General features: G+C 46.1%; 1 long non-coding RNA gene across 1 annotated transcript; it reads left to right on the top strand.

Moving 5' to 3' along the window:
• Positions 1-5890: 5890 nt before the first annotated feature.
• LOC137349401 (uncharacterized) lies at positions 5891-22731 on the top strand. Its single transcript, XR_010969382.1, has 4 exons — positions 5891-6087; positions 16367-16490; positions 19417-19546; positions 21861-22731. It is a non-coding gene; the product is annotated as an uncharacterized lncRNA (long non-coding RNA).
• Positions 22732-24701: the final 1970 nt, after the last annotated feature.

Genomic DNA, 24701 nt, shown 5'->3' with positions numbered 1-24701 from the left:
TGAGGGGACTTGACAGGGTGGATGGTGAAAGGACGTTTCCCCTTCTGGGGAAGGCGAAAACTGGGGAACAGTTTAAAATTAAAGGCTCTCCCATTTAAGACAGAGTGACGTGAGAAATTTATTTCTCTCAGAGAGTCGTACATCTGTGGAACTCTCTTCCCCGAACTCGGTGGAGGTAGGGTCATTGAATGTTTTTAAGGCAGAGGTAGACAGAGTCTTGACAAACAAGGGAGTCAAAGGATATCGGGGGTCGGCAGGAAAGTGGACCTCAATCCACAAACAGATCAGTCATGATCTTGTAGAATGGCGGAGCAGGCTTGAAGGTCTGAATAGCCAACTCCTGCTCTTAGATCATGTGTTCATATGTTCGTACATAGGTCAGACTGAGAGCAAGGTAGAGAATTAAAATGAGAAGAAACAGGAAGCACAGGGCCATGCTTGCGGACTGAAGGGAGGTGTTCCACAAAGCGGTCACACTGTCTGTATTTAGCCTCCTCAGTGTAGAGGAGACCACAATTATCTACCACTGTGTAGTGTGAGGGCACCTGGTGATAAAACTGTCTCCACTCAAGAAAGTTCTCAAAGAGAACATGCCCTCTTCTAATTTTTTCTGTGGTATTTTAAGATGAAACTATACCATATAACATTTTGATGTCTTAAAAATATACAATTACCCCATCACAGAATATAACCCCAGTTTCTCACATGGTAGACAGGGGCATGCAACATGCTACTAACAGGAACTAATAGGTTCACCACTTGTGCATTACCTACAGTAGCATCAGACCAGGAATCAGACACTGTTATCAGACCTGGACTCATCCAATTGCCCCAGGAGGAGGATTTTTATTCCATTGTTTGATCTGGATGAGTGGCACAGCAGCACGAAGGGCCAAAGGGCCTCCTCCAGCTCCTATTTCTTATGTTCATTAAACCTCAGTCTGGTTCCTCTCGAGCTGCTGAGTGAATGAATTAAATCTTTCTTGACAAATCACCAAGAAACCAGACTACAATTCATGCCCGAAACATCACTTATTGGTTACAAATCACATTTGAGTTAAATCTGAGTAGACACATTATGGACATGCATAAAGTGTACCATCTACAAGAAGCACTGCAGCAACACACCAAGGCTCCTTAGACAGCACCTTCCAAACCCACAACCCCTACCATCTAGAAGGACAAAGGCAGCAAATGCAAGGGAACACCACTACCTGCAAGTTCCCCTCCAAGTCACACACCATCCTGACTTGGAACTATATCGCCATTCCTTCACTGTCGCTGGGTCAAAATCCTGAAACTTCCTTCCGAACAGCACTGTGGATGTACCTACCTCACATAGACTGCAGCGGTTCAAGAAGGCAGCTCACCACCACCTTTTCAAAGGCAATTAGGGATGGGCAATAAATGCTGGCCTAGCCAGCGACGCCCACACTCCATGCATGAATTTAAAAAAGCACATATAAATGTAATCAGTTATCCAGCAGTTGAGCAATAATAAGGAGAGTATTTCACAAAAACAAGTTAGAAATGCAAGGGTGAGTGGCCAAAGATCAAAAAGTCTGAAAATTAGTGGCTGAAGACAAAAAGTCAGAATTTTTTTCTGACAAGGAATTATGTAATTTTAGCACTTTTAATGAAGGAAACTAGTTGTGTCATGGTAATTTTGTACAATTTTGCATATGTAATGAATAAAATTGCACTGTACTCAGAATACAATTTCATGAGACTTACCTGACAGCTGATAATTGGGTTTTACAGAGCTTCATGTTCTCAATGTCCTGCTTCTGCCTATTTATAGATTTTTCATGTAAAAAGTGTTCTGTGAAGATGTGTCAACTTCACTGGAAAGCAACATTTAGAAGCATACTAGACTGCACATTCTGCACCTTGGTAAGTGATGTGCAAAAATCAGTAGGTATATAAATTAATAAAAACTAAACATTTAACAGATGTTGACAATCCAGAAACTTGACGATAAGTGGGGTCCTTTTTCTTACTTTGTGCTGAGATAATCAACTGAACGAAGCAGAAAGCAAAACCATGTGCACAACAGCTTTTCCAGATAATCTTAAGCGATGTCAAACCACACGTTAAAAAAAGATGGCCAGAGTTATACTCCTTATCTTCCAGCACTGTGGTGCAAAAGACAGCTTCACACAGACTCCAGGTTTACAGTGTGACTGGGTCAGTAGACAGTGAAAGTGGAGATGAACAATGAATGGAATTCAGCCACACACCTGAGCAAACCGATAAGTGGAAATTCCAGATCACTTCAGTTGCTGCAATGCACAGGACATATGAAGTTTATACAACTCATGCTCACTGCAGGATATTCACATGCAGCAACCAGTTTATACAGTGTTTTCAGAAATTACTTTGTATGTACACAGCAGTGTGTGTCTAAACATACAAATTAGGAGCAGGAGTCGGCCACTCAGCCCTTCAAGCCTGCTCTGTCATTCAATACGTTCATGTCTGAACTGATTACTCCACATTTCCACCTACCCCCGATAACCTTCCACCTCCTTGCTTATCAATAATCTATCTACCTCTGTCTTCAAAATATTCAAATGTAAATGGAACCAAGTTTCAAATTCCTATTGACAGACCAATGTTTTTGCTGCAGACCAGCGACTTGCCGGCTACTGATCCTGCACCATTAATTTTAAGCCATATCAAATGAGCTGTGTCAGTTCTCAGGTGGTCTCTGCGAAGATATCCCATGAAGGCAAAAACAAACATTGGGAATTGGTCTGTGTATACACACACCTCTTTTTTGGAAATTTACAGAACACTAACACACAGAAGTTGTGGAGGAGTATGCAGATCCACCCACTTACTATCCTGCTTCAAGTTCCTTTCCACCGAGTCTAAACAATAAACACAACTTAAAAACAGGTAAAAAGACCACCGAGCAGTTTTGTATTTGGTCAACTTTAAAAAAAGAACATCAGAACTGATTGCTTGAATTTTTGTCACGGTCGGAAAGGGAGAACCTATTGGTGGATTTCCAAAATCCCAATGTTGGAAATCTGCTGTTTCATGGACATTTCTCAGCCCTGAGTTACTTGTGAACTCGCTGGTGTGTCAGCAGGTTGGATGAAATAGTGAATCTCTTCTCACACTCTGGCCTCTCACCAGTGTGAACTCGCTGGTGTGTCACAAGATGGGATGGAGTAGTGAATCCCTTCCTGCACTCTGAGCAGGTGAATGGCCTCTCCCCAGTGTGAACTCGCTGGTGTGTCAGCCGGTTGGATGAAGTAGTGAATCCCTTCCTACACTCTGAGCAGGTGAACGGCCTCTCCCCAGTGTGAACTCGCTGGTGTGTCAGCCGGTTGGATGACTGAGTGAATCCCTTCCCACACTCAGAGCAGGAGAATGCCCTCTCTCGAGTGAGAGCTCGTTGGTGTGTCAGAAGATGGGATGAAGTAGTGAATCCCCTACTGTGTTCTGAACAGGTGAACGGCCTCTCCCCATTGTGAACTCGCTGGTGTCTGAGCAGGTGGGATGAAGGAATGAATCCTTTCCCACACACAGAGCAGATGAACGGTCTCTCTGCAGTGTGACTGCCCTGGTGTACAGTGAGTTCAGATTGCTTGAACCCAGCCCTGTGATAAGAACACCTAAACGGTCTCTCCTCAGTGTGAACACGTTGATGGGACATCAGTTCAGTGGAACATTTGTAGCAATTCCCACAATCTGGACATTTCAAAGGTCTCTCCCCAGTATGAACTCGCTGGTGTTTCAGCAGGTTGGATGACTGAGTGAATCCCTTCCCACACTCAGAGCAGGTGAACAGCCTCTCCAGAGTGTGACTGCATGGATGGGTTTCCAGCTCAAATGGATGATTCAATCCTTTCCACAGTTCCCATATTTACATGGTTTCTTCCCAATGTGACTGCACTTGTGTTTCAACAGGCCCGATGATCGGCTGAAACCTCTTCCACACACAGAACACGTGTACAGTTTCTCCCCACTGTGATCAGTGCTTTTTCCTTCCATGTTCAAAATCCAGTGATATTTGGGTTACGATAAATTGGCCAAGTCCTTCAGAACCCGATCAAATGTTTGCTTTGCATTTCACAACTGCAAATCCTCCTCTTCTAAAACCCTGTGAAATTGCTTGAAAATGGAAAAAATGTCTGAGAGAAGCCACAAAAACACAAAGGTTGTGAAATGGAACTGAATGAATCTGGTAATTCATGGGACTGGCAATAGGAAAAAGTGACCACGAAACCTGCTGGATTGATGGACAACCCCAATTGGTTCACCAATGTCCTTCAGGGAAGGGAACCTGCCAACTAGTCTGGACCTACACAAGACTCTGCCCTCTATAGGAGGAAGGAGGGAGAGGAGAGAAAAGAGAGGGAGGGAGGGAGGAGAAGAGGGTGATTTTATGTATGGACAATTGGACCAGAACTTTGACCATAACATCCCAAACCCTCAACTTCCATCATCTAGAAGGACCAGGGTAGCAGGTGTATGTGAACACCATCACCTCAAAGTTCCCCTCCAAGTCACACACCATCCTGACTGTCTGACATCCAGTATTGGATGAACAGAAATTTCCTCCAATTAAAGATTGGGAAGTCTTCACTTCCTGCCACGAACTTCACTCCCTCGGCACCAACTTTATCCCTCTCCCTGGCAACTGTCTGAGGCTAAACCAGACCATTCATAACCTTGGCATCATATCTGATCCCAAGATGAGCTTCCAACTGCATATCAGCACCATCACTCAGACTGCCTAGTTCCACCTCAGTAACATCGCCAGACTTCACCACTGTCTCAGCTCATCTGCCACTGAAACTTACATTCATGTATTTGTTCCCTCTCAAATTGACTATTCTAACACATTCCTGGCCAGCATCCCACATTCTACCCTCCATAAACTTTAGATCATCCAAAACTCTGCTGCCTGTGTCGTTACTCGAACCACGTCCTGTTCACCCATCACAACTGTGCTCACTGGCCTACACAGGCTCCCAGTTAAATAGCACCTCAATTTTAAAATCCTCATCCTTGCTTTCAAATCTCTCCATCCCCTCACGCCTCACTATCTCTATAATCTCCTCCAGCTCTAGCAGACAGAGTTTCGAAACACTCAGCAACACAACTCCAGTAAAACATCCTCAGAGGAAAAGGGGGTGCAGTGTGTGATACAACTCACAAGGACCTTCCACGCCGCCATCACTCACACTGCTTGGCATTGCGCTTCCGCGAAAAGCAGTTCGGCACTGCGCATGCTTCGACTCCAATGCCGTGAACCGTGAACATTTTTTTTTAACGCCGATAATGTTGGGTTGAAGCCCCGCCATTGAACTTCCCAATATAAGCGCTGGAAGGGAGTGGGAGAGCGGAGAGTCATTGAAAATGACGAATCAAAGGGCATCGGAGGGAGCGGGGAAGATAAGCTGAGATTGAACATGAAACTGAATGCGGTGATTGAAGCGAAGATCATGGGAGGGAGCAGGGACCTGGATGCGACCATTGAGGCGGTTTGGATTTCAGTCGTGTTTTGCGTCAAATTCAGCAGCGCCATCTTTACTCCTGGCAGCTGCCTGAGGCACAGTTACGTTTCAGTCGATGCATTTGCACAAGTACCAGTGATGCAGCACCTATTTGGTTACGTTGCCAGCAAACGCGCCATTAATATATGTTTGCTGCTTTCTCCCATTTTATTTTTCTGAGTATGAACCATTAACTACCCGTCCATTCCCCGACTGGTAAATTGCAGCCTATACTGCCCAGAATGCACCGCGCGCAGAAATACGGCCTATCTCCACCCCAAGAACAGCAACACGCAGGCGTCAGAAGGCTCCGCCCCACGGTGTCCGCCTGTCTCCGCGGAGCATGCGCGGTGCCGCTCCCGGAAGCTGAGCGCAGCCTCGGTAACACCGAGTTTCAACGGCTCTCAGGCCCTGAATCAGAGCCGCCGGGTTCGGCGGACGTGCGGCGAGAACCCCGGGGGAAGGGAGGGGCAGCATTAAAGTGATGGTGCAGCGACTTCTCTATTCGAGCCGCCACTTCTCAGTTTCTTCTCCCGTTTCCACCGAGTCAGGAAGCCTGTGAGTTGATTGGCTGGTAAGTTTTGTAACTTTGTTTCCCTTTCTCCAAAGTTCGGAAGTTTGTCCAAGGAGCTGGAAATTAAACATTCCAGTTTTCATCAGAATAAGGGGCAGCTTCCTGAGATTTAACTGACACCAAGAGAAGGGAAGTGAGTAGCCGGTGAGTAGTCTTTTATTTTTAAGTATTGAGGTTTATTATTTATTTATTTAGAGATACACCGAGTCTGTGCCGACCATCAACCAGCCATTTATATTAATCCTACATTAATCCCATATTCCTACCACATCCCCTCAATTCCCCTACCACCTACCTACACTCGGGGCAATTTACAATCGCCAATTTACCTATCAACCTGCAAATCTTTGGCTTTGGGAGGAAACCGGAGCACCCAGCAGAAACCCACGCGGTCACAGGGAGAACCCAGAATCGCTGGAGCTGTGAGGCTGCGGTGCTCACCCCTGCGCCGCTCGTAGTAGCAAGTTTATTACCTAATAGCTGGAGCAATTGCAGGGCTGCTGCAACCTCTGCAGTGAACATCCTGTGCAATAGAAAATAGAAAACATAAAACATGGCAGGCTATAAATAAAGAGCGGGGCTCAATGCCCTTACTTATCTGGTAGCGGAGCGACGACTGGTGGACCTGTGAGGAAGATGATCCAGAGCGGCGACAGGCTCCCTGTGCCTCTTGGCATGCGCTGAGACTCGAAAGAGGGAAAAAAAGGACTTAGTGATATCACGGGAAATTTTCAAGGTGACGGAAAGCGTCACAGACGGGAGCTTTAGAGAAGTGGTTGCACCCAAAGTGCAGGCAGATAGATGGGTGACCGCTAGAAGGGGCAGGCAGTCAGTGCAGGAATCCCCTGTGGCTATCCCCCTCTCTAACAAGTATACCGTTTTGGATACTGTTGGGGGGGTGGCCTATCAGGAGAAAACAGCAGCAGCCAGAGCAGTGGCACCACGGTTGGCACTGTTGTTCAGCAAGGAGGGACAAAGTGCAGAAGAGTAATAGTTATAGGGGACTCTATAGTCAGGGACACAGATAGGCGCTTCTGTGGATGTGAAAGAGACTCCAGGAAGGTATGTTGCCTCCCTGGTGCCAGGGTCAAGGATGTCTCTGAACGGACAGAGGGCATTGTGAAGTGGGAGGGTGAACAGCCAGAGGTTGTGGTACACATCGGTACCAATGACATAGGCAGGAAGAGTGATGTCCTGCAGGGGGAGTTTAGGGAGTTAAATAGTAAGTTAAAAAACAGGACCTCTAGGGTTGTAATCTCTGGATTACTCCCTGTGCCACGTGCCAGTGAGGCTAGAAATCGGAAGATAGTGCAGCTAAACACGTGGCTGAGCAGCTGGTGTAGAAGGGAGGGTTTCAGATATCTGGACCATTGGGCTCTCTTCAGGGACAGATGGGACCTGTACAAGAAGGATGGGTTGCATCTAAACTGGAAGGGCACTAATATCCTGGCTGCAAGGTTTGCTAGTGTCATTCGGGAGGGTTTAAACTAGTGTGGCAGGGAGGTGGGAACCAGAGCAGTAGGACAGCTAGTGAAGTAAATGAGGAAGACATAGTAAATAAGGCCAGTGGGACGAAGAGGAAGAGCAGGCAGGGAGATGTTGCTGAGCACAGCAGGACTGGTGGTCTGAAGTGCATTTGTTTCAATGCGAGAAGTATAACAGGTAAGGCAGATGAACTTAGAGCTTGGATTAGTACTTGGAAATATGATGTTGCTATTACAGAGACTTGGTTGAGGGAAGGGTAGGATTGGCAGCTAAATGTTCCAGGCTTTAGAAGCTTCAGGTGGGATAGAGGGGGATGTAAAAGGGGTGGGGGAGTTGCATTACTGGTTAAGGAGAATATCACAGCTGTACTGCGGGAGGACACCTCATAGGGATCATACAGCAAGGCAATATGGGTGGAGCTCAGGAATAGGAAGGGTGCAGTCACAATGTTGGGGGTTTACTGCAGGCCTCCCAACAGCCAGCGGGAGGTAGAGGAGCAGATATGTGGACAGATTTTGGAAAGATGTAAAGGTAACAGGGTTGTAGTGGTGGGTGATTTTAACTTCCCCAATATTGACTGGGACTCACTTAGTGCTAGGGGCTTGGATGGGGCAGAATTTGTGAGGAGCATCCAGGAGGGCTTCTTGAAACAGTATGTAGATAGTCCAACTAGGGATGGGGCCATTCTGGACCTGGCATTGGGGAATGAGCCCGGCCAGCTGGTCGAAGTTTCAGTGGGGGAGCATTTCGGGAGCAGTGACCATAATTCCATAAGTTTTAAGGTACTTGTGGATAAGGATAAGAGTAGTCCTCGGGTGAAGGTGCTAAATTGGGGGAAGGCTAAATATGACAATATTAGGCAGGAACCGACGAATTTAGTTTGGGGGCGGCTGTTTGAGGGTAAATCAACATCTGACGTGGGAGTCTTTCAAACGTCAGCTGATTAGAATCCAGGACCAGCATGTTCCTGTGAGGAAGAAAGACAAGTTTGGCAAGTTTCGGGAAGCTTGGATAACACGGGATATTGTGAGCCCAGTCAAAAAGAAAAAGGAAGCATTTGTAAGGGCTGGAAGGCTAGGAACAGATGAAGCACTTGAGGAATATAAAGACAGTAGAAAGGAACTTAAGCAAGGAGTTAGGAGGGCTAAAATGGGTCATGAAAAGTCATTGGCAAACAGGATTAAGGAAAATCCCAAGGCTTTTTATACATATATAAAGAGCAAGAGGGTAACCAGGCAAAGGGTTGGCCCACTCAAGGACAGAGATGGGAATCTATGCGTGGAGCCAGAGGAAATGGGTGAGGTGCTAAATGAGTACTTTGCATCAGTATTCACCAAGGAGAAGGACTTGGTGGATGATGAGCACAGGGAAGGGAGTGCAGATAGTCTCAGTCATCTCATTATTAAAAAGGAGGAGGTGTTGGGTGTCTTGCAAAGCATTAAGGTAGATAAGTCCCCAGGGCCTGATGGGATCTACCCTAGAATACTGAGGGAGGCAAGGGAAGAAATTGCTGGGACCTTGACAGAAATCTTTGCATCATCATTGGCTACAGGTGAGGTCCCAGAGGACTGGAGAATAGCCAATGTTGTTGCTTTGTTTAAGAAGGGTGGCAAGGATAATCCAGGAAATTATAGGGCGGTGAGCCTTACGTCAGTGGTAGGGAAACTATTAGAGAGGATTCTTCGGGACAGGATTTACTCCCATTGGAAACAAACGAATTTATTAGCGAGAGGCAGCATGGTTTTGTGAAGGGGAGGTCGTGTCTTACTAATTTGATTGAGTTTTTTGAGGAAGTGACGAAGATGATTGATGAGGGAAGGGTGGTGGATGTTGTCTATATGGACTTTAGTAAAGCCTTTGACAAGGTCCCGCAGGGCAGACTGGTGCAAAAGCTGAAGTCATACGGGATCAGAGGTGAACTGGCAAGATGGATACGGAACTGGCTCAGTCACAGAAGACAGAGGGTAACAGTGGATGGGTGTTTTTCTGAATGGAGGGATGTGACTAGTGGTGTTCCGCAGGGATCAGTGCTGGGACCTTTGCTGTTTGTAGTATATATAAATGATTTGGAGGAAAATGTAGCTGATCTGATTAGTAAGTTTGCGGACGACACAAAGGTTGGTGGAGTTGCGGATGATGATGAGGATTGTCAGAGGATACAGCAGGATATAGATCAGTTGGAGACTTGTGCGGAGAAATGGCAGATGGTGTTTAATCAGGACAAATGTGAGGTAATACATTTTGGAAGGTCTAATGCAGGTGGGAGGTATACAGTAAATGGCAGAACCCTTAGGAGTATTGACAGGCAGAGAGATCTGGGCGTACAGGTCCACAGGTCACTGAAAGTGGCAACGCAGGTGGATAAGGCAGTCAAGTAGGCATACGGCATACTTGCCTTCATCGGTCGGGGCATAGAGTATAAAAATTGGCAAGTCATGCTGCAGCTGTACAGAACTTTAGTTTGGCCACACTTAGAATATTGCGTGCAATTCTGGTCACCACACTACCAGAAGGACGTGGAGGCTTTGGAGAGGGTACAGAGGAGGTTTACCAGGATGTTGCCTGGTCTGGAGGGCATTAGCTATGAGGAGAGGTTGGAAAAACTCGGATTGCTTTCACTGGAACAATGGAGGTGGAGGGGCGACATGATAGAGGTTTACAAAGTTATGAGCGACATGGACAGAGTGGATAGTCAGAAGCTTTTTCTCAGGGTGGAAGAGTCAGTTACTAGGGAACATAGGTTTGAGGTGCAAGGGGCAAAGTTGAGAGGGGATGTGCGAGGCAAGTTCTTTACACAGAGGGTGGTGAGTGCCTGGAACTTGCTGCCAGGGGAGGTGGTGGAAGCAGATACGATAGCGACGTCTAAGAGACATCTTGACAAATATATGAATAGGAAGGGAATAGAGCGATATGGGCCCTGGAAGTGCAGAAGATGTTAGTTTCGGCAGGCATCAAGATTAACGCAGGCTTGGAGGGCCGAATGGCCTGTTCCTGTGCTGAACTGTTCTTTGTTCTTTGTTTGTGATTGGTTGGGTAATTAACAACTGTTAGTCAATTTAATTAGCTTTAAAAAAATAAGGGGAAAGTTGTTTTTTGTTTGAAAAAAGACCTCGAGTGATAAAGTGAGTACTAAGAGTGTGTTTTTTTTCAGTTAGAGTAATTTAGATTGTCGTGGGTAGTGTTTGGAGTAGAACAAGCCTCCAGTGTAATTAATATCTTTTAAAGGGAGTAACTAATTAATCCAAAGGTAAGTCATGGCAGGAGAGCTCAGCCCCGTGATATGCTCCTCCTGCGCTATTTGGGAAATCAGGGATGCTTCCAGTGTCCCTGACTACCATGTGTGCAGGAAGTGGATCCAGCTGCAGCTACTGACTACCCGCATTATGGAGCTGGGGCTGCAGGTGGATTCACTGTGGAGCATCCGCGATGCTGAGGACGTTGTGGATAGCACGTTTAGAGAGGTGGTCACACTGCAGGTAATGGCTGCACAGGCAGAAATGAGATGGGTGACCACCAGATGGAGTAGTAGGCACAGTCAGGTAGTGCAGGAGTCCCCTGTGGCCATCCCCCTCTCAAACAGATATACCACTTTGGATACTGTTGGGGGGAATGACCTCCCAGGGGAAAGCAGCAACAGCCAAGTTTGTGTTACCACGCATGGCTCTGCTGCACAGCAGGGGAGGAAAAGGACTGGAAGAGCTATACTGATAATGGATTCTATCGTAAGGGATACAGATAGGCATTTCTGTGGCCACAAACGTGACTTCAGGATGGTATGTTGCCTCCCTGGTGCTTGGGTCAAGTTAGTCACGGGCGGCACAGTGGCGCAGTGGTTAGCACTGCAGCCTCACAGCTCCAGGGAACCGGGTTCGATTCCGGGTACTGCCTGTGTGGAGTTTGCAAGTTCTCCCTGTGTCTGCGTGGGTTTTCTCCGGGTGCTCCGGTTTCCTCCCACAAGCCAAAAGACTTGCAGGTTGTTAGGTAAATTGGCCATTATAAATTGTCACTAGTGTAGGTAGGTGGTAGGGAAATATAGGGACAGGTGGGGATGTTTGGTAGGAATGTAGGATTAGTATAAATGGGTGGTTGATGTTCGACACAGACTCGGTGGGCCGAAGGGCCTGTTTCAGTGCTGTATCTCTAATCTAAATCTAATCTAATGGCTGCAAGACATTCTGAAGGGGGGGTGAACCGTCAGAGGTCGTGGAACACATTGGTACCAACGACGGAGGTAAAAAGAGGATGAGGACCTGAAACAAGAATTTAGGGAGCTCGGTAGCAGATTAAAAAGCAGGACCTCAAAGGTTGTAATCTCTGGATTACTCCAGTGCCACATGCTAGTGAATATAGGAATAGGAGGAAAGAGCAGATTAATGCGTGGCTGAAGAGATGGTGCAGGAGGGAGGGCTTTAGCTTCCTGGATCACTGGGTCTGTTTCTGGCAAAGGTGGGACCTGTACAAGTTGGACGAACATCCTTGCTGGGAGGTTTACGAGTGCTGTTGGGGGCAGTTTCAACACATTTGGCAGAGGAATGGGATACAGAGTGGAGGTATAGGAGCGGGTGATGCTCAGTCAAATATAGAAGAGAAACTGAGTCAGTCTGTTAGGCAGAGCAAATATAGACCTGTTAAGGCACAAGTGACAAATGCAAGGCTGGATTGCATTTATTTTAATGCAAGACAGATGAATTGAGGGCGTTGATTAGCACATGTGATTATGATATAGTTGCTATCACAGAGATGGTTGAGGGAAGGGCAGGACTGGCAGCTCAATATTCCAGGCTATAGAATCTTCAGGTATGACAGGAGAAGGGATAAAAGAGGAGGTCGCATTGCTCTGTTGATCAAGGAGTCAATTACTGCAGTAAGGAGGGATGATATCTGAGAAGGTTCTTCACATGAGGCCAGATGAGTAGAACTTAAAAACAAAAAGGGGCTATCACTTGGCTGGGAGTGTACTACAGGCCTCCAAACAGTCAGGGAGAGATAGAGGAGCAGATATGTAGGTAAATCTCAGAGAGGTGTTAAAATAATGCAGTAATAATAGTAGGGGATTTCAACTAACCTGATATCAACTGGGATGGTCTTACTGTAAAAAAAACTTCAAGGGGGCAGAATTCTTAAAATATATACAGGAGACTTTTTCGAGCCAGTACATAGAAAGTCCAACAAGAAAAGGCGCAGTACTGGACCTAATCCTGGGGAATGATGCTGGACAAGTGGTAGAAGTGTCAGTGGGGGTGCATTTCGGGGATAGTGACCATAACTCTAAGAAAAAGACAAAGGCGGGCTGGAAATAAAAGTACTGAATTGGGGGAAGGCTAATTTCAATATGATAAAACAGGATCTGGCCAAAGTGGACTGGGAGCAGCAACTTGTAGGAAAGTCTGCATCAGACCAGTGGGAGTCATTCAAAGAGGAAATAGTGAGGGTTCAGAGGCAACATGTACCCGTAAAAGTGAAGGGTAGGACCAACAAGTCCAGGGAACCCTGGATGTCAAGGGATATAGAGGATTGGATCAGGAAAAAAAACCGAGGCTTTTGCCAGATTCAAAGTGCTGAAAACAGCAGAGGACCTGGAGGAGTATAGAAAGTGTAGTGGGGTGGGGGGGGGGGGGGGTACAAAAAAAAGTAATTAGGAGAGCAAAGAGGGGGCATGAAAAAACACTGGCGGGCAAGATCAAGGAAAATGCTGAGGCATTTTCTAAGTATATTAAGGGCAAGAGGATAACCAGTGAAAGAGTGGGGCCCATTAGGGACCAAAGTGCCAATCTGTGTGTGGTGCCGGAGGACATAGGTGAGGTTTTAAATGATTACTTTGCATCTGTGTTCACTATGGAGAAGGATGATGTAGGTGTAGAGATCAGGGAGGGGGATTGTGATACACTTGAACATATTAGCATTGAAAGTGAGGAAGTATTAGCTGTTTTAGCGGGCTTAAAAGTGGATAAATCCCCAGTCCCAGATGAGATGTATCCCAGGCTGTTATGTGAGGCAAGGGAGGAGATAGCAGGGGCTCTGACATAAATTTTCAGATCCTCTCTGGTCACAGGAGAGGTACCAGAGGACTGGAGGACTACGAATGTGGTGCCATTATCAAGACGGGTAGCAGGGATAAACCAGGTACTTACAGGCCAGTGAGTCCAACATCAGTGGTTGGGAAAGTATTGGAAAAAGTTCTGAGGGACAGGATTAATCTTCAGTTGGAGAGGCAGGGATTAATCAGGGATAGTCAACATGGCTTTGTCAGGGGGAGATCGTGTCTAACTAACCTGATTGAATTTTTCAAGGCAGTAACGAGGTGTGTAGATGAGGGTAAAGCAGTTGATGTAGTCTGCATGGATTTCAGTCAGCTTTTGATAAGGTCCCACTTGGGAGAGTGGTTAAGAAGGTCAGAGCCCATGGGATCCAGGGCAATTTGGCAAATTGGATCCAAAATTGGCTTAGTGACAGGAGGCAGAGGGTGATGGTCGAGGGTTGTTTTTGCGAGTGGAAACCTGAGACCAGTGGTGTACCGCAGGGATCGGTACTGGGACCCTTACTGTTTGTAGTGTACATTAATGATTTCGATGTGAATATACGAGGCATGATAAGTAGATTCGCAGTTGACATGAAAATTGGTGGTGTCGTAAATAGTGAGGAGGAAAGCCTTAGATTACAGGACGATGTAGATGGGCAGAGCAGTGGCAAATAGAATTTAATCCTGAGAAATGTGAGGTGATGCATTTTGGGAGGACTAACAAGGCAAGGGAATATACAATGGATGGGAGGACCCTAGGAAGTACTGAAGGTCAGAGGGGCCTTGGTGTACTTGTCCATAGATCACTGAAGGCAGCAGCACAGGTAGATAAGGTGGTTTGGAAGGCATATGGGATACTTGCCTTTATCAGCTGAGGCATAGAATATAAGAGCAGGGAGGTTATGGTGGAGCTGTATAAAACGCGAGTTAGGCCACAGCTGGAGTACTGTGTACAGTTCTAGGCACCACACAATAGGAAGGATGTGATTGTATTGGAGAGGGTGCAGTGGAGATTCACCAGGATGTTGCCTGGGCTGGAGCATTTCAGGTATGAAGAGAGACTGAAAAGGCTGGGGTTGTTTTCGTTAGAGCAGAGAAGGCTGAAGGGGGATATGATTGAGGTATTCAAATTTATGAGGGGCATTGATAGGTTCGATAGGAAGAAACTTTTTCCCTTCTTGGAGGTGTCAATAACCAGGAGACATTGATTTTAAGGTAAGGGGCAGGAGGTTTAGAGAGGATTTGTGGGAAAAAACAAGTTTCACCCAGAGGGTGGTTGGAATCTGAAAAGCACTGCCTGAAGAGGTGGTAGAGGCCGTAACCCTCACAACATTTAACCATGTATTTAGATGAGCACTTGAAACACCATAGCAGACAAGACTATGGGCCAAGTGCTGGAAAATGGGATTAGAATAGTTAGGTGCTTGATGGCCGGCACGGACACGATGGGCCGAAGGGCCTGTTTCTGTGCTGTATAACTCTCTGACTCTATTTACAGCACAGGAGGAGGCCATTCTGCCCATTGTATCTGTTCATCCCACTTTCCAGTTGTTCCGACCTCACAGATTGTCAATATGAAAAATATGAGATATGAATCCCCAGACCACACTAATAAATTACACAAGATTTCACATTTTCAGTCTTTTGTTCTAATAACTAAACTAAAAGAAATCCCCAATTAACTAAACAGCACTTTGATTGTAAATTGTGGTGTCAGCTATTTCCAAAGATATTTTCTTTACTTATTCAACACTTGACTATCTCACACCACACTGATACATTACACAGTCCTTTTTGATGACAAAAGCCTTTGCAGTTACAAGTTCCAAATTCCTGCCAATGGTGGGGCTGCTCCGACCTCTGGAATGCACATCCTGTGTAATGTGCCAACTCCAGATAACCATTTGTGTAGGAAGTATCATTGGGGGAAGTGGTGACATCAGGGTAATGTCACTGGAACATGGGTTCGATTCCCACCACGGCAGATGGTGAAATTTAAATTCAATTAATAAATCTGCAATTAAAAAGCCATCTGGTTCACTAATGGGAAATCTGTTGTCATTACCTGGTCTGGCCGACATGTGACTCCAGATCCACAGCAATGTGGCTGACTCTGAAATGCCCTCTGAAATGGCCGAGCGAGCCTCTCAGTTGTCAAGGGCAGTTTGGGATGGACAATAAATACTGGCCGAGCCAGCAACACCCACATCACATGGATGAAGATAAAACAAGTTGCAGCAGCTCGCACTCCGGTTTTCGGAACATGAACTGCAGCTGGTGTCACTGCGGTGCATCCATGAGGTGAGAGATTTGTGGACAGCACGTTTATAGATATGGTCACCCTGCAGCTTAAGAGTATGCAGGGAGAGAGGCAATGGGTGGCCAACTGACAGTCAAGAAGAAACAGGCAGGGAATGCAGGAGACCCCTGAGTGCATCTCACTCTCCAACCAGTATTCAGTTCTGAATACTGATGAAAGTGATGGTTCATCTAAGGAGTGCAGCCAGAGTCAAGGCCATGGCTGCACAGTTGGATCAGCTTCACAGAGGGTCACAAAGCTGACTGACTGAGCAATAGTGATAGGAGATTTGATAGGGGAATACACAGGCGTTTCTGCAGCCGCAGACGTGAATCCAGGCTGGTGTGTGGCCTCCCTCAGGACAATGTACAGCAGGGTGCATGTACAGTCATCCTGGGCCAGGAAGCAGGAGGAGAGAATGTTGTGAATTTCTATCCTGGACTGACAGTGATGGTTTTTGTAAACTCCTTTTACAGGGGCTTAGAAGCAGGGGATATGCAGATGGCGAATCTCGAGCCAAACATCACATCAAGATCTGACAGAGTCACTCGATACATCAGGACCTGAATATCATCGGCCTTTGAATGTGGAAGGAGAAAGGTTTGTCTGTTCTGTCTGTGGGAAAAGATTTCAGGTCTCAGTGAAAGTGGAAAAGCACTGAGATACACAAAGCCCTGGTTAGACCACACCTGGAGTATTGTGTTCAGTTCTGGGCACCACACCTTCGGAAGGATATAATGGCCTTGGAGGGAGTGCAGTGTAGATTTACCTGAATGATACCTGGACTCCAAGGGTTAAATTATGAGGAGAGATTACACAAATGAATCAGAGTCATTACAGCACAGAAGGAGGACATTGATCTTTTTGATTCCATCCCAGCTCTCTGTAGAACAATCCAGTCAGTCCCATTCCCCCACTCTATCCCCGTAGTCCTGCAGGTTTATTTCCCTCAAGTGCCCATCTAATTTCCTTTTGTAATCATTGATCGTCTCCACTTCCACCACCCTCGTAGGCAGTGAGTTCCAGGTCATTACCACTCACTGTGTAAAAAAAACTGCTTCCTCACAGCCCTCCTGTATCTCAAAACCTGAATCTGTGTCCACTAATCCTTGTATCATCAGCTAATGGGAACAGCTTTTCTTGGTCTGCCTTATCTAAACCTGTCATCATTTTCAACACCTCTATCAGATCTTCCCTCAATCTCCTTTGCTCCAAGGAGAACAACACCAGCTCCTCCAACCTAACCTTGTAGTTAAATTCTCTCATCTCAGAAACCATTCTGATAAATCTCTGCACCCTCTCAAGGACCTTCACATCCTTCCTAAAGTGTGGTGACCAGAACTGGATGCAATACTCTAGTTGTGGCCTAACCAGAGCTTTATAAATGTTCAGCATAACTTCCTTCCTTTTGTGTTCAATACCTCTATTTATGAGGCCCAAGATCCCATTTGCTTTGCCAGCTGTTCCCTCAATACATCCTTCCACTTTCAGTGATCTCTGCACATGAACCCTCAGGTCCCTCTATCCCTGCAAACTCTTTAGAACTGTACCATTAAGTGTATGTTGCCTCTCCCTATTCCTTCTGCCAGAATGAATCACCTCACTGTGAGGGTTGTAGTCCCTGGAATTCAGAAGATTAAGGGGTGATTTGATTAAAGTTTTCAAGATATTAATTGAAACTGATAGGGTAGATAGAGAGAAACTCTTCTCCATCACCTGCAATACTCGGCAGCATCGTCTAAAACTTAGAGCCATAACTTTCATTAATCCACCCCTGGGCCCAGTGAACCTGAGCATTAATCCACCCAGGCTGAATGTACACAGAATTACAGCCCAGAAACAGGCCGTTCAGCCCCACTAGTCTGTGCTGCTGTTTATAATCCACATGAGCCTCCTCCCAATCTGATTACCTTGTCCCACTCTGTCCCCATATCCCTCTAGTCCCTTCTCCCTCATTAATGTATTGAGCCTCCCCTTAAACACATCATTGTTATCACCTTCAACCACTCCACATGGCAGTGAGTTCCACATTCTCACCACTCTCTGAGTAGAGAAATTCCTCCTAAGTTCTCTATTTGACCAGTTAATGTCTGTATTATATTGCTGCCCCCTTGTTCTGACTGACTGATAATTTTAAAGACCTCTATCAGATCTCCTCCGAGTCTTCTCTTTTCCAGAGAAAGGATCCCCAGCCTGCTCAATCTTGCTGGATAGTAACATCCTCTCTGGTGACATCTTTGTAAATCTATTCTGCACTTTCTTCAATATCCTTTTTTAATCTGGAGACCAGAACTGCTCACAGTCCTTCTTCGTGAGGTTCTCTATAAATTTAACATTCCCTCCCTGCTGTTACATTGTATTCTTCTAGAAAAGAACATCAACTCTTTCTTTGCTCTCTTATCAACTTGTGTTGCTCCTTTTAGTGATTTATGTGACTCTGTTCCCAGATCTCTTTGCTCCTCTGCTCCATTTAATTTCTTACATTCTAACCAATAACTGGCCTCCTTATTCCTCCTCCCAAAATGAACCAGCTCACATTTCACTATGTTGAATTTCATTTCCCATTTATCTGTCCAGTCTGCCAGCCTGTTTCTGTCTTCCTGGATTTCAATGCACTCCTCCTCATTATTAGTTCTATCATCCAGTTTGGTGTCAACTACAAGTTATGAAAACATCCCTCTAATTCCTGAGTCCAAATGTGGGTGAAGAACAGAATTCCCACTGTACTTCACACTATAGTTGATGTCCCGGGCACTCGGGTTTCTGTATAATTTATTTAATAATTTTCTCCATTGTCTCTCTGACCCTGATCTCAATGGGATGACACAAAATCATCCATTCAATATTTGGAGCTTTCAGTGGAGGATTCATTACCCAGGACTCCCGTGATAAGGGTCAGTCCCTTTTCAATGACCACAGGGGCTGAGTGCATTGGCATGGGATCGAACTGTGCACTGAACATGTCCAGCGTAGGTAATGGAGATGGACTGAGATGGACCAGGTGGCTCGAGTGGTGAGAGGAGATGTGGGTACAGGGGAGGAATTGGAGCCTTGGGTGGACTGGTCGGCCAAGAGGCCCCGTGTTTACCTCATGGTGACAGGTCCGGGGGAGAGGGGTCACTGGCCGCTATCTTGGACAGGGCGGGGTCAGGGTGCAAGCACAGCCATCTTGGTGAGGGCACAGAGAGCAAACAGGACCTGACAAATTCTGTTTCCAACTGGGTCTGAGTGCCCAGGAGATGGGGCATCCTGGACAATCGGGTTTTAAGCAGCTTCACCCACTCTCAGGCTGCATGTGATGTTTGCAGCCTTGAAGAGTCCATGGGCGATGTATATATTCAGTGTGAGAGGTTACAGCCCCTGTATCATTACCTCAATGGGCTGCTCCTCAACTTAGAATCCTGGAAATTTACAGTATGGAAGGAGGCCACTCAGCCCAGCGTGTCCTCGCTGGCTGAGCCATCCAGCCTAATCCTTCTTTCCAGCTGTTGGTCCATCGTGTTATGATCCTGTATTTTTTTTCTAGGAAGAATGCGGTGTGCCTTTAAGGCTGGAAAAGGAACAGTACTGCTTTAAGGCAACAAGCTCCAGAGACTGAGTCAAAGAATGTATTCTCGTTGCCCCGGGATACAGCCACTCAGACTGAAGATCGAGAGGTACATTGTTTCCAATTGACATTTGAAACTAGTTGAAAAACTAGCATTTGAGACACCGTTAACAGAGACAGATACAGATGATCATCCAGCATATACTGAAGGAAAAGAGAGCTCTCTCTTGGTTTATTTAGACCCTAATTATTATACTCTCAAAATTTTTTTTATATCAAGTCAGATTAATTTCATAAAAGAAGATAACCAATTCCTTTAACTACTGAACTGTAATTGTTGAAATTTATCGCTGGAGAAGAACAGCATCAATTCAACTGCTGAGCTAGACTATGAACTGCTCTACTGTTTTATTTTCTCCCCCCACCCCCCCCCCCCCCACCCCCAATCAGACGGCTGTAAGGACTTCAAGCAACCTTGGACTATTCCACTTAGGAAGATTTCACTTCAGCAGGAGCATAAATATGCAAAGACACTATTTTTTCTGTTTAAAATGTTTATATGTTAGTAGTGTTTAAGAAGTTAGTTTTTCGAATTAAACACTTAATTCGTTGATCTAAAGACACCTGGTTTGGTTTGCCTTATTCGGGGGTTAATAGATGCTACAATTTGGCTGGATCTTTCCTTAATTTGGAATGTTTAAAATGTCCGGCGATCTGTGAGGGACGGGACTGAATCAACAGTGTGTTTCTCCCACCACTATCAAAACTGTATATTTTGATTGGGGGGCTTTGACTTGAGCGGTTGGCCGTAATAATACACTTGTAGGTTAGGGCACTAATTGTTTTGAAGGTTTCTGCCTCTACCACCCTCCCAGGCAGTGAGTTGTAGATCCCCACCGCCCTCTGGTTGAAAACATTTCCCCTCAAATCCCTTTTAAATTTCCTACCTCTTACCATAAATCGATGCCCCTGGTTATGGGCCCCTCAACCAAGGGGAATAGGTCCTTCCTAACCACTCTATTTAGACCCATCATCATTTTCTACACTTCAATTCGGTCTCCCCTCAGCCTCCTCTGTTCCAAAGAAAACAACCCTCACCTATCCAATATTTCCTCAGAACGAAAATTCTCCAATCCAGACAACATCCTCGTAAATCTCCTCTGTACCCTCTCTAATATAGCCACATCTTTCCTACAGTGCAGTGACCAGAACTGTACACAGTCCTCCAGCTGTGTTCTAACCAGTGGTTTATACATTTCCAGAGTAACCTCCATGCTCTTATGTTCTCTGCCTTGGCCAATAAAGGCAAGTATCCCTTCCGCCTTATCTACCTGCCCAGCCATATTCAGGGATCTATGAACATGCACTCCAAGTTCCCTCTGTTCCTCTATACTTCTCAATATCCTACCATTTATTGTGTATTCCCTTGCCTTGTTGGCTGTCTCCAAATACATTACCTCACACTTCTCCGGATTGAATTCCATTTGTCACTATTCTGCCCACCTGACCAGTCCATTGATATCTTCCTGCAGTTTACAGCTTTCTTCTTCATTATCAACTACATGGTCAGTTTTTGTATCATCTGCAAAGTTTTTAATCAAACCCCCTACATTCAAGTCCAAACCATTGATATATAGAACAAAAAGCAAAGGACCCAGTACTGATCCCTGCAGAACCTCACTGAAAACAGCCTTCCAGTCACACAAACACTCATCAACCATTACTCTTTGCTTCCTGCCTCTGAGTCAATTTTGGCTCTAACTTGCTGCTTTGCTTTTATTTTCATGACCAGTCTGCCTAGTGTGACCTTATCAATGGCCTTGGTTACAGTTTAACCCCATTCTCCTAATCTCTGGCCACTCGGTGTGGAGGTGGGGTGGGGAGGTTGGAGGATCTTTTCTGTGACCTGCTCTTGGGCCTGGTTAAAACTCCACCCACACCCACAGCCCTTTCGATCACATGCCCTTCCAAAACCCCCAGTCCCCCCAATGCCCTCCTCTCCCTCACCTCATCCACCCCAAACCCACCCAGGTTTGTATATTTGAACACTCAGTTCTCACCTTCTCTCTCTCCCTCTCGCTCAGGCTGAGAAACAATGTGTAGGTCCAGGATGTACAGGGACCATGTTGGGAGTGGGTGTGTCACTTTAGCTGCTGCCCTGTCTTCCGTGGTCTTGTCTGTGCCGGGGTGGCCTTCTGCAACCGGTGGACACCTCAGGATACGGAGTGTCTCGTGGACACTGGGAGCAATGTTCTGGTTTAGTTGGGAAGGTTCCCTTTGCTTCTGTTACAATTTGTTGCTTAATTTGGCTTTTAGTTTGGGGGAAACAAGAGAGGAAAGAATGTTCCATAGAAACTAGAACTGTCTATTCTGAATTTCTACCCTGGACTGACAGTGCTGACTTTTGTAAACTCCTTTTACAGGGTATTAGAATGGGAGTATTTATTGATGGGAAATTCAAACCAAGCATCACATCAAGATCTGACAGAAACACTCGATTCATCAGGACCTGAATATCATCGGACTGAGAATGTGGAAGGAGAAATGTTTGTCTGTTCTGCCTGTGGGAAAAGATTTCAAACATCAGTGTGACTGGAAAAGCACCGAGACACACACACACACCCGAGTGAGAGTGTTCCAGTGACTGACTGTGGAAAGAGCTTTAACCAGTTACACAGCCTGAGAAAACATCACCATTCACAGCGGGGAGAAACTGTACACGTGTTCTGTGTGTTGACGAGGCTTCAACTGATCATCCAACCTGGAGAGACACAAGGACACCCTCACCATGGAGAAACCGTGGAAATGTGGGGACTGTGGGAAGGGATTCGGTTCTCCATCAAAGCTGGATATTCATTAACTCAGTCACACTGGGGAGAGGCCGTTCACCTGCTCAGTGTGTGGGAAGGGATTCACTCAGTTATCACACCTGCTGACACAGCAGAGAGTTCACAAGGGTAGGTTGGAGAAGTTGGGGTTGTTCTCCTTGGAGCAAAGGAGATTGAGGGAAAATTTCACAGAAATAAACTTGCAGGGCTTTGGGCTGATGTGGGGCAGTGGGACTGAGTGGATTGCTCCCTGGAGAGCTGACATGGAATTGATGGGCCAAATGGCCTTGTTCTGTGCTGTAAATGATGCTGTGTCTCTGTGACTGTGTTTTGAGACAGGATATCCCAGCTCTCCACCCTGGTATTCTCAGTATGAACAGGATTCGGAGTGGGGAGGACTCACTAACCATGGTTTACTGTAAATGTTAAAGTTAATATCAAAATTAAAGGAATGGAATTGCACAAAGATGGGTGGCAGGTCAGAATGTTGGACAGAATATAGAAAAACAGTAAAGAGTGACTAAAAGATTGATAAGGAGTGCAGATTGTAAACAGAGTCTGGAGGTATGTGTTTGCTGAGTGGTGAGTTCAGTGAAGGGGAGAGGAGGTGCTCCTTTTCTTTCTACTTTTTCAGTCCTCCAGTATTTGGTTCTTGTTTCTGTGCAGTGGAAGGAGCTGGTTGGTGAGTAACTGGTCAGATATTCTCCTTCTAAATAGTCGGTTAAGTTAAGGTCTGGCACGGCAGCTTGGCTGAGTACAAAGCACAGCTTGTGACATGTGGGATGTCGTGGACGCACCATGTGTCCTAGACAAACACATCTGCAGGAAGTGTCACCGGCTGCACAAGCTTGAGCTCTAGGGTTTGGATCTCGAGCAGTGGCTGGAGTCACTGTGCAGAGAACGACATGGATAGCAGGTTTAGGGAGGTGATCACACCACAGGTTAGAAGCATGAAAGAGGATAAGGAATGGGTAACCGACAGACAGTCTAAGAGAACCAGGCAGGTAGTGCAGGAGTCCCCTGATATGATCTCACTTGATAATCGGCTTTCCATTTTGGATACTGGTGAGAGTGATGGTTCCTCAGAGGAGTGCAGACAGAGCCATGTTTTTGGCACCACAGGTGGCTCAGCTGCACAAGAGGGGAGGAGGAAGAGTGGAAGAGCAGTCGTGATGGGGCATTCATTAGTCAGGGGAACACAGAAGTCTTTCTGCAGCCGTAGGTTGGACTCCAGGATGGTGTGTTGCCTCCCTGGTGCCAGGATCAAGGATGTCACGGAACGGCTACAGGACATTTATCTGGGGGAAGGTGAACAGCCAGAGGTCGTGGTCCACGTTGGCACCATTAACATAGATGCAAAGGGTAAATGAGGTCCTGACAACAAATTTTAGGGAACTAGGAAGGAGATTAAAAAAGCAGGGCCTCAAAAGCAGTTATCTCAGGATTACTCCTACTCCCATGTGCAAGTGAGCATGGGAATACAAGAATTGACCGATTGAACAGGTGGTTGGAGAACTGGTGTGGGAGGGACGACATCAGATTTCTGACGCACTGGGACTCGTGCAGGGGCAGGTGGGACCCGTACAAGATGGACGGGTTGCTTCTTAGCAGGACTGGGACTAATATCCTCACAGGGAGATTACTCGTGCTGTTGGGGCGGGTTTAAACTAGATTGGTAAGGGGATGGAAACCTGAGAGGGAGTTCCAATTGGAGGGAAGCAAAACTGGTAACTTGTCAGGGGTATGGCAACCAGGGAAAATATCAGACAGAACACCAAGGTGCACAGAATACTGGGGGAGATAGATAGCACTTGAGTGGGAATAGCAAGTTCTCAGGTGGGATCAGAGTCAGGGAGAAAGTAATAAAGTCTAAATCAGGGTTAATGTGTATGTATTTGAATGCACAGAGTGTGGTTAATAAGATTGGTGAGGTCCATGTGCAGATTGCCATGTGCAAATATGATCTTGTGGCGAGAACAGAGACATGACTCAAAGAAGGGCAGGACTGGGTGTTAAATATTCCTGGATACAAGGTGTTCAGGAAAGGGAAAGGGGTGGCGGAGTATTGATTAATGAGAACATTGCTGTGTTGGAGAAAAAGGATGTCCCATTGGTGTCCAGAACAGAATCAATTTGGCTAGAACGAAGGAACAAAAAAGGTGCATTTACATTGCTCAGTGTTGTCTATAGGCCACCAGCTAGTGGGAAGAACGTGGAGGAAAAATAATGCAAGGAAATTACAGAGAGGTGCAAAAATTATAGGGTAGTTATAATGGGGGACTTTAATTATTCAAACATATAGTGGGATAGTAGTAGTGTAAAGGGCAGTGAGGGACAAGTGTTCCTCGAGTTGTTCAGGAATGAGGTGGGCCAAGTGGATCAAGTATCAGTAGGGGAGATTGATCATTGTATCAACAGAGAACAGCACAGGAACAG

Source organism: Heterodontus francisci, chromosome 34 (assembly GCF_036365525.1).
Source record: "Heterodontus francisci isolate sHetFra1 chromosome 34, sHetFra1.hap1, whole genome shotgun sequence".
Classification (NCBI taxonomy): domain Eukaryota; kingdom Metazoa; phylum Chordata; class Chondrichthyes; order Heterodontiformes; family Heterodontidae; genus Heterodontus; species Heterodontus francisci.
Note: the sequence above shows the minus strand (reverse complement) of the source record. Positions and strands in the feature narration are given on the sequence as shown.